Raw genomic sequence first — 10,678 nt, 5'->3', positions numbered from 1 at the left:
CATATGTGCCGTTCTAAGCAAATTTGTATGTATCATCTCTAATTTTCAAAAGAAATTTCCTTTTTGTGTGCTTCTACCGCTCATGACGCGGTAGGGGTGGCCAATATTTTTCATGCTAGATGTGTTATTCTCAAGATGAGTGTTTATTTACTTGTCATTGCATGAGAGTGCGGCGGTAATAGGGATACCCGGTCCTGAAATGAAAAAGAAATTTACTTTATGTTGTCAAATAATAAATTGCTTCGAAAGTGTTGGTATGGAGGGTGCCCGTGGATACGGCTAGCCATGGATGGTGAAAGAATGATGGAAAAAGGAATAAACTTTATTTTCTGCTTGGGAACCGCCTATGATATATCTAGCATGGAAAGTGTTGGGAATTACTCGGGCATTTTCGTTGACGTGAAATGTATGCCTCTCAAAATAAACTATCTCTCAATTTAAGCTTTGAGATCTGGCACCACTACAAATCCCTACTTCCCTCTGCGAAGGGCCTATCTATTTACTTTATGCAATTTTTATTTTTATTTTAGTCTCCATCTCATTTTATAAAACACCAACTAAGGGGCACTATGATCGTACTTGAGCATTGGATATAGCTAATATGTGAGTGTGTTTCATGGATGGATCAATGATTTACTATGATGGACCAGGGATAACTTATTTTAGTGTTGATATTTTGAAAGACATGGTTGCTTGTTGATATGCTTGAGTATTGAAATCTTTATGTGAAAACTACACTATTACTTTGAACCATATAAAAGTCCATATTTCCATGCTACAAAAGAAAATAATATGTGATGAACATGTTAGGCAACATTCCACATCAAAAATTCTGTTTTTATCATTTACCTATTCGAGGATGAGTAGGAATTAAGCTTGGGGATGCTGATATGTCTCCAATGTATCTATAATGTTTGCTTGTTCCGTGCTGTTATGTTATCATTCTTGGATGTTTTACAATCATCTTATAGCAACTTTGTATCATTTTTTGGGACTAACCTACTGACATATGTTTCCAATGTTGCTATTTTTTGCTTATCTTTTACTTCGTAGAATATCAGTACAAAACGGAGTCCAAATGCAGCGAAACTTTTTGTAGAATTTTTGTGGAACAGAAGGAACAACTTGGGCCAAAGAAGTACCAGAGGGGTGCCCCGAGGGGGGCACAACCCGCCTGGGCGCGCCCTGGTGGGTTGTGCCCACCTTGGTGGCCTCCCGCACCGCCTCTTCGCCCTGTAAATACTAAATACCAAGATATTCCAAAAACCCTAGGGGAGTTGATGAAACACAATTCCAGCCGTCGCAGGTTCTAGAACCACGAGATCCAATCTAGACACCATCACGGAGGGGTTCATCATCCTCATTGGTGCCTCTCCGATGATGCGTGTGTAGTTCATTGTAAACTTATGGGTCCATTGGCAGTAGCCAGCACTCAGCGTCCTCGGCGTAGGGGTCGTCGGAGAGATGGACAAGGAGGCGGCGGAAGTCAGCGATGGGGCAGGAGATGCGGAGCACGCCGGGGTGGCCGTACCCGTACTCATGGGCGGCGCGCAGGAGCAGCGCCGTGAAGGCCGGCCGGCCTAGCAGGTCCGCGCGCACGGCGAATCGCTCCACGGGCCTGCCCCCCTCATCGACGCACACCGCCACGTGCCCCTGTGGCACCTTGGCACATCCGCCAACGACTGCTTTGGCGTGCGGAGCTGCCGGTATGCCGTGGCAGCAGCCGCGGAGGAGGAGTCAGGTGCGGCGATGTGGGAGAGGCGTTTGAAGAGACGCTTCGTGGCGCTGGAAACGGCGGCGGAAGGAGAAAAGTTGTGTTCTTGGCGCTGGGGAGGGAGAGCACAGGGGTCAAGGCGTTTTTTTTTTGAAATGAAGCCTCTTGGCACTTTATTGAAAATTTGAGAGTGTTACATCATTCAGTACATGAGGTAATAGAAAATTAGGAGGAAGATCATCCCACCAAATCATTTCTGTTGAGTCATAAGCATGTCTCGCTAAATCATGGGCCAACTTATTTGCTTCCCTGGGGCAATGACGGAACTAAATCGACGATATCTCATGTGCAAGTTGGAAAGCATCATATAAAATAGCAGTATATGATGCCAGTATCTCGGAACCTCCATTGCAAGCAGTAACGAGCTCTAAATAGTCTGACTCCACGGTGATTTTTGAGCATCCAATATCACGTACTAGTCGAAGACCAAGGTAAAGTACCATTGCTTCTGCAGACGCAACACTTGAGGCATAACTGAAAATCTCGGTTTGTTTGCGGTGGACCGACTGGTGCTGGGTGGGGAGTACTTTAGGTGTAGTGGGGCTAGCGCTCGTGGCCACTTTTCTGCAATTTCTACTTTTCTTTTAGCGCGGAACCTTTTTTACTATAGTTTTATTCCTTGGTGCAATATATTTTTAACAGAAAATCCACATTTTGTTTTTTTAACATGGTGTAGATGTAGACCCTCATACATACGCGGTACATATGATGTATACTACACTTTTCCTTATTACTGCGCGCACACCAGAAGAATTTCTATGCTGCTACGGTAGTTTGAGCGATGTTTTGGGACGGTACAATTTTTGAAAAAATGGAGTATTCTTAATTAATGTAGCATATCCTTATAAATAAGTGAATAGATTCTATAGGCTATGTTTCATTGACAAGAATATCATATGAAATCTAGCATTAACTTAAATTCTGTGTGTCTCCGGTGAGTAATTCAATGCAACTCTACAGTACTCTCATGCATTATTTATTTCTTTAACATCTCTTTACATTTTTCTCCTATGACTTATTCAAAGGCATTGCTATCAAAATTATCATGTTTTTAAATTATGTCGAAGTCCACCATACTGACATTCTCACCAAATAGGCAGGTCATTGAAATCCTTCATTTTCCTTATCACGTGAATCAAAGGAGGTCCTGGAATTTCTACGCAAGAAGTGCAATTCCAAAGTTTTTAGCAGCACACTAACATCCTAATTTAACTTTTCATGTTGTTTGAATTTGATTTGAGAGGGTTGGTAGAATATTTGGATTTCTAACACCGGTAGTAGAAAACGCGCCATTTGTACCGGTTCTAGAGGCCCATTAGCCTCGGTTCTAGAACCGGTACTAAAGCCCAAAACCTTTAGTCCCGGTTCGCTTACGAACCGGGACAGAAAGGGCTCCACGTGGCTGCTGCGGGGTGCCCAGGCAGGAGCACCTTTGGTCTCGGTTGGTGTTATCAACCGGGACCAAAAGGCATCCGCCCGTCAGTAGCTGGCAGGAGCAGGGGTTTTTTTTGAAAGGGGGGGTTAGGGGGTTTTGGAGGGTTAATTTAGGGGTTTCTTATATTGTGTTAGCTAGTTAATAGAGAGAAGTGACCTCTCTTAGCTCCATGCTTGGTCGACGCTAGCTACTATACATATAGAGAGAACTCGACACGCTAGCTAGTAAGCAAATGAAGTAACCATTAATTACACAAGATCATCATGAACATATACAGAGAGGAGTGCACATCTCTTTCTCCGAGAGATTTGTCGAACAACAAGTTTTTGTATATCTATCTGACGCTACTAGCTACATATATACAATATAAGATCTCTTACAATCCCTAACATCTCATGTCTATATCAACTTCCACATGGTATTCTCCGTCTTTATTGATGACGTGGTCAAGAAAAAATCCTGCCAATTCCTCTTGAATTGCTCGTATGCGATCTTGTGGTAGGAGTTCATCCCGCATCTGCCAGATATAAATTGAAGAAGAGGGTCAATACATGTATATGAATGAAACTCAACACAAATGATGGTAATAAAATAAAATTATGAATATTTTTGCTTACGCACTTCATATTGTTTTCCAGAGTAGGCCCGCTTATTAGCGGTCGTCGCGTTGTAGATGAATTCGCAAACGTAGAATCCACAAAAATCATTCCCGAATTCCTGCTAGAAGCACTTTACGAGAAATAGAAGTCAATCAAACTGATAAGCAAGCATGCTAAATGGTATTGATGAATATAGCTAGAATCAATGGGAGATGCGCGGAACTAGGTAGCATTACTTACTTTCGGGTGTGTAAATCACAGCTCGCTCGGCAGTCCCGGAGTAATTACAGCGAACTCTTTTCAAACCCTGCCAGACAAAGAAAATAATTACTTGATATCAGGAAAATGAACAAAGTTGCCGATATGGTGCGATAATGATCGTTTGAACTTACTTCTGGAGCATCTGAGTTATGTCCGCATAGTCCTCAGGATCTTTTTGTCTCGAGTCTAAGACGGTTACTACTCCCCGCTCAAGCTTAATCTCTAGGAGAATAAAGTGGAAGCTGCGCACGCATGCATAACTCATGAGCTACATTACTATAACCTCGAGTAATAAGGGAAACTGAATATGCACAAGACAGTAACACTCACTTGAAGTTGTAAGGAACGAGTATTTTATCTTTGTTTTCATTTTTGAGCGACGATTGTAGCAAATTGTCCTCGGTTTCTGTGACATTCTTTTTAACTGTCCATTCATGTATGATATTTGGGTTAATGAACCCAATGTCATAGATTTGTGCTTTTCTGCATTCGACGATCTTCAATCTGCATAATATAGTGAGGATAATTATATATACACATGCAATCAAAGAGCTGAGCTATATATAGAGACCTAATTACAGAAGTAGTACTTACAGACAGTAGCTGGAATAACTCGTCAAATTCAACAGTGAACAGACCAGTTCCAACGAGGTCATGCTCCTCTTTAATTCTCATCGTCAAAACATCCTTCCCAGACTCGCTGCAGGTTTTCATGTACCGTTGATGGAATCTTCGCATCATCGTTGTTAGAGGAGGAGTTACATCTTTGACGAGAGGCTTCCTGTACTGGTGTCTGAATTCGTCCACCTTCATTGTTTCAAACACTACATCGTCGCTCAGGTAATCAACGATTGGTACCGGGCACCATCCCCGGCAGATTAGCGACGATATCGCTAGACACCTTGAGCGATGGGCACGATTGGTTTGCCTTTTCACCGAGCTGGGGAATTTTTTTCCCACTTCTTCGTTGTGCTAACCTTGCATCACTTGAAGTACTTCTCGACCGCCGTGCATCTTCATATGTCTTTTTAATACAACGTTCGTAGTTGGTATCCGACGGAGGTGGTGGTGGTCGCTTCAGGGCATCGATAGTGCACTTCGTTTTCACTGGATCTATCATCTCCTTAGGAGTTGGAGGTTTATTTGCAAAATGGTCCCTCACTTGGGAATCAGAGATCTCTGGGTTTTCCTTCTCAGTCCTCTCGTATGGTAACTTTTCTAGAGGCTTGAGAGATGGACCGTATCTGAATTGCCTCCTGCCTCTAGCTATACTGCTAGCCGCCGGAGCGGCAGTGTGTCTATTCCATTTCTTACGAGGCGGAGAAGGAGGCGGAGTGCTCCGACGCGCCGGAGGAGCCGGAGCGGCGGTGTCTGTCTTCTGCTGTTCTTGACGAGGCAGAGGAGGAGGCGGACTGCTCGAACACGCCGGAGGAGGCGGAGTGGCCTCATGTGCCGGAGGAGCCGGAGAAGGAGGCGGAGTGCCCTGATCACTCATCATAGGAGCAGGAGGAGGGGAAGGCGGAGTGCCCTGACTCGCTAGAGGAGGAGGAGGCGGAGGCGTCCAATTCGAAAGCTTGATGTACTCCTTCTGCCATAGACATGTAGACCTCAGAGCATGACCCAGCTAATTGTCCCCTTCACCTGTAGGGTGGTCAAGCTCGAGCTCCTCAAATCCCTGCATTAGTCCATCCACCATCACAACAGTATAGCCATGTGGAATCGGACGGCAGTGAAAGTTCTGTCAGGTTGAGGAGGTGCAACCGAGTCGACAGCCGCCTTCAACATGAGGTTCTGACAGTTCATCATAAGCTGGCAATGTTGATCCTTCGTGATAGCATCCACGGGGTAGCTAGGAGCCGTGAAGTCAGGCTACCGAACGAGCTCCATGGAAGCCATGCTGCTTCTCCACTGAGATGGCGGGGTAACTTCTCGGGTAGCTTCATGCCGCTGAGATGGTTGGTCGGCAGCTTGCTGGCTCTCAACTTGTTCCTCTAGCTTTAGTACTCTAGCCAGTGATCTCTTATCTTCTCAAATCGGCCGATGAATTCTGGATCTTCCCTTTGTCGACAAACGTTGATTTGAACTCATTCTTCCACCTCCTGAATAGATCTGCCATCTTCTTAAGAGCACACGCCTTGATCAGTGGCTCTATACCTGGCTTATTTGGATCCTCCTCTGGCGGTAGGGTGAAATTTGCCTTCAGTGAGGTCCAAAGATCATCTTTCCGTCTATAGGTGACATAAGAAACTCGAGGGTCTTCGTTCTTAGGATCATTCCATAGCTGGATGCTGATCGGGATGATGTCCCCAATAATAGCTCCGCACTGAGTAGGAAATGCTTCCTTGGTCCTCCTGGGTTCAATCGGCTGGCCATCGTCCGTGGTTGCTGTGACCGTGAACCTTTCATCCTGGCGCAACCTTTTCTTCAGGCCTCGTCTCGTTACCGAAGTTTGGCTCGATCCGGAGGGCTATAAAAGAAGAAAGAAGAGTTAATATATGTACATACCAAAACAATTAATGCATTAATTAGCTAGTCAGCACAGGCTTAATTAATATATATATACCTCTCTGAACTTTGCAACAGCTCCCTCCTCCGTTCGGTCACCGGGGCCGTCATCACAGTCTCCTTCTTCCACCGGCATTCGGTCACCGGAGCCATCATGATCATGTCTTTCCTCCTCCATTGTTCAATCACCGGAGCCTTCATCCTCCCCTACCAGACCATCGATGTCGTTGAGAAACGACAAGACATCACGTCTGTCGGGGATTATGTCCCCCAACAACTCTTCTTGTTCTAAGTCTCTTTGATCAATAGTTTCTGCAAATATTACAACATGAGAGGTGGATATATTAGTGGCAAACATAGACCTAGCTAGCTAAGCATAACAAGGAATATTAATTAGTGGCCTCGATGCTTCTACGGTTTGGAGTGGCCTCGACAACGCTTCAAGGGTTTGGGGTGGCCTCGACAACGCTCTTTTAAGTTGGTAAATTTGGGTGGCCTCTATGCTTCTAGGGTTTGGTCGGGCGAGAGGGGGTTGATCGACGTCCCCCTCATGTTGAAGAGTTACCGGAGTTTTCTATGAACAAAAAATACTACCTATCACATGACATGTCCGGCGACCGGACCGGACCGCCTCTCTCACGAATGTTCGGCGTCCAGATCGCCTCTCTCATGTATGTCAAACAAGGGATTATCTTAACCTTTAAGGGATTTAACAAAATGGCGCCATCCTGGATGTGCAGAAAGTGGTCCATATATTTTTCCTGATCTCATCTACCCTTCTATATGTCACGTTGTCTAGTGTCAAAGGATTCAAGAAAACCATGGCTTCAACATTAGCCGGAAGTAACAGGCACATGATGGTACGAAGCTCTCCAAAGTTGTTTTGGAATGGAGTCCTGAATAAGATAATTCGCTTTTTGGTACGAAGTTCAGCAAGAGCCTTCCGAATATCGCTATTTGAAGGCCTTTGCTGAATTTCGTACCAAAATGCGCATTATCCTATCGGGAATCTGTTCCAAAATAACTTTGGAGAGCTTCATATCATCATGCGCCCGTTACTTCCGGCTAATGATGAAACCATGGATTTCTTCAATACTTTGACACTAGAGAACGTGCACATATAGAAGCGTAGATGAGATCAGGCAAAATATGGATCAACTTAATTATGCACATCCATAATGGGGGCATTCTTGATAAATCTCTTATTAATGGGGCATTTTTGATAAATCCTTATGAAATGTTACATATGTCAAAATTCAAACTTTGACATGTGATCAAATGTTGCATATTACAAATTTCAAACTTTAACATATGATCAAATGTTGCATATGTCAAAATTCAAACTTTGACATATGATCAAACTTTGATATATGATCAAATGTTGCATATGTCAAAATTAAAACTTTGACATATGATCAAACTTTGATATATGATCAGATGTTGCATATGTTAAAATTCAAACTTTGACATATGATCAAATGTTGCATATGTCAAAATTCAAACTTTGACATATGATTAGACTTTGACATATGATCAAATGTTGCATATGTCAAAATTCAAACTTTGACATATGATCAAACTTTGATATATGTCCACCGCGATATAAAAATGATACATAGACTTGTTCGGGCGAGAGGGGTTGATTGACGTCCCCCTCATGTCAAAGTTACTAGAGTTTTCTTCTAGTGGTTTGGGTGGCCTCGAGAGTTTTTCAGGTAGGGGCGGGAGGGGGTAGGAGATCGACAACTCTTTTTTCTAGGGTTTGGGTGGCCTCAAGAGTTGGTCGCCTGGTATATCGAGAGGGGGGTGAACATTTTACCTTAGTAACTTAGAAAAAATGTTATTGGGGAGGGGATATATCGACAACGACATACACATAGCCACATACATATAAAAAAATTATATGAACATCCATACATACATATAGCCACATACATATAAAAAAATTATATGAACATCCATACATACATATAGCCACATACATATATATGGCTATGAAAAAATCATCATATAAAAAAATGTTATCGGGGAGGGGGTATATCGACCCCGCCCCCTGATGTCGAAGTTATTGGGGAGGGGCTATATCGACAACGACATACATATAGCCACATACATATACAAAAATGTTATCGGGGAGGGGGTATATCGACCACCCCCCCCTCATGTCGAAGTTATCGGGGACGGGCTATATCGACAACGACATACATATATATGGCTATGAAAAATGCAATGAAAAAATTATCATATAAAAATGATATGAACAAAACAATTAATACATATATGAACATCCATACATACATAGCCACATACATATATATATACATTATATATGAACAAAACAATATTCATCATATAAAAAATATCAACATATATAAAAAATACATAGAGCTGGGATAGCGGCGGCTCATAGCGGAGGCGGCGATGGCACGACAACTGTGACGGTGACGGTGGGGGTGGGCCGCAGGGCAGGGCGCGCGCGGCTGGGCGCGCTCAGGTGTGGGACAGTAGGGGCAGGGACGCGGGCTCGGGGAAGACGACGGTCACAGCAACGAAGGGGCACGGGCGACGGCGACGGGGACGACGGGGCACGTGCAATGATGACGGGGCAGCCTGGCATTGAGCTCGGCGTCGTCGGGGAGATGTTGGCGACGGCGAAAGGCGACGAGGAGTGGGCGGCGACGGGGCAGGGCGCAGCGACGGTGACAGCGACGAGGAGCGGCCTGGCGGCGTCGGGGGTCCTGGTTTGTGGTGCAAACTGGGACCAATGCCCCCCTTTGGTCCCGGTTCATGCCACCAACCGTGACCAAAGGTCTGTTTTGGCCAAGCGAAAGGGCAGGAAGCAAAACCCTTTGGTCCCGGTTGGTGGCACGAACCAGGACCAAAGGGGGGCATTGGTCCCGGTTGGTGCCACGAACCGGGACCAAAGGTGGGCATTGGTCCCGGTTCGTGCCACCAACCGGGACCAATGGGCCTTACACAGCGGCGTGGTGGTGGGAGTTTAATCCCACCTTGCTAGCTGAGAGAGAGCCACACCTGTTTATAAGGTGCGGTGCGCCTGAGCTGTCGAGCTCCTCTCTAAAGCAGGCTTACGGGCCTAACCTCTCTATACATGCCTATGGGCCTACTGGGCCATCTGCGGGCCTGAATCCTGGCCCACGTGGCTGGTTGGGTTTCTAGTCGTATTCAGGCCGTGGTGGCCCACTAGGTGGTATTTTTTTAATTTTTTCCAGTTTTTTTGTTTTATTTTTTCCACTATTTGTTTTTCTTCTTTATTTTTTTTATTTTTTTGCTGTTAGGTCACAAAAATATACACTTTCTATTGGTGCCATTAGTTTTTAAATTTGAATAATTTAAATTTGAATTCTTTGAAATTTGTGTGAATCACTAGTTTGTGAATAACTTTACTATAAAAATAGATTTTTGAGTGGTTCTTTTTCCTGCTATTTAATATTATTGTGTTTTATCATTATATTTAATTTGGTAATTTTTAGGTTATTTTAAATGTGTGTTTTCATAAAAAATAGATTTTGTTATTTTAGTTTGCTATTAAAGTTTCTAAAAAATTCTTTATGAAAATTATTTTTGCTATTAATGTTTTGAACAGAAAATACTTTGATAATTTTAGTTGCATAAATTTTATATAAGTTTAGTTTCAGAAATACTAGAGGTTTGTAAAAGATTTTTAGTTGATTCCTTTTGCTATTAGAGTTTTATAAAAGCTTTTTAGTTGATTCTTTTTACTATTGAAGAATATTATCGTTTTGTTTTAGTTGATCATAACAGATATTTTAATTGACTATTTTTAGTTCATTATTTTTGCTATAGTTTATTATTTGAGCTAACTGACCCTAAAATTGAAAAGCACTACAAATGAACTACGGAAAGGTTGAAAGTTAGCATGGTATCATCATTTCACCCACATAGCATGTTATAAAAAGTTGAGAGGGTTGCGACAAAAACTGGATGCACTTCATGTACAAAACAGATAATCTCTTTCGAAGTATCAGGGTTTCGGACGAAAACTCATCAGTTACAAATGTATTTCATTTATTTCAACTTATTTGAACTCCAGACTTTTTGTGTGTTCAAAATGAATCATTCAAA

The 10,678-nt window shown here is 43.2% G+C and overlaps 1 pseudogene; it reads right to left on the bottom strand.

Moving 5' to 3' along the window:
* Positions 1-1,404: 1,404 nt before the first annotated feature.
* On the bottom strand, positions 1,405-5,518 carry LOC125516647 (uncharacterized; annotated as a pseudogene).
* Positions 5,519-10,678: the final 5,160 nt, after the last annotated feature.

This window comes from Triticum urartu, chromosome 6A (genome assembly GCF_056163025.1).
Source record: "Triticum urartu cultivar PI428250 chromosome 6A, HENAU_Tu73, whole genome shotgun sequence".
In the NCBI taxonomy this organism is placed as follows: Eukaryota; Viridiplantae; Streptophyta; class Magnoliopsida; order Poales; family Poaceae; genus Triticum; species Triticum urartu.
This window is presented reverse-complemented; position numbering and strand designations above follow the sequence as displayed.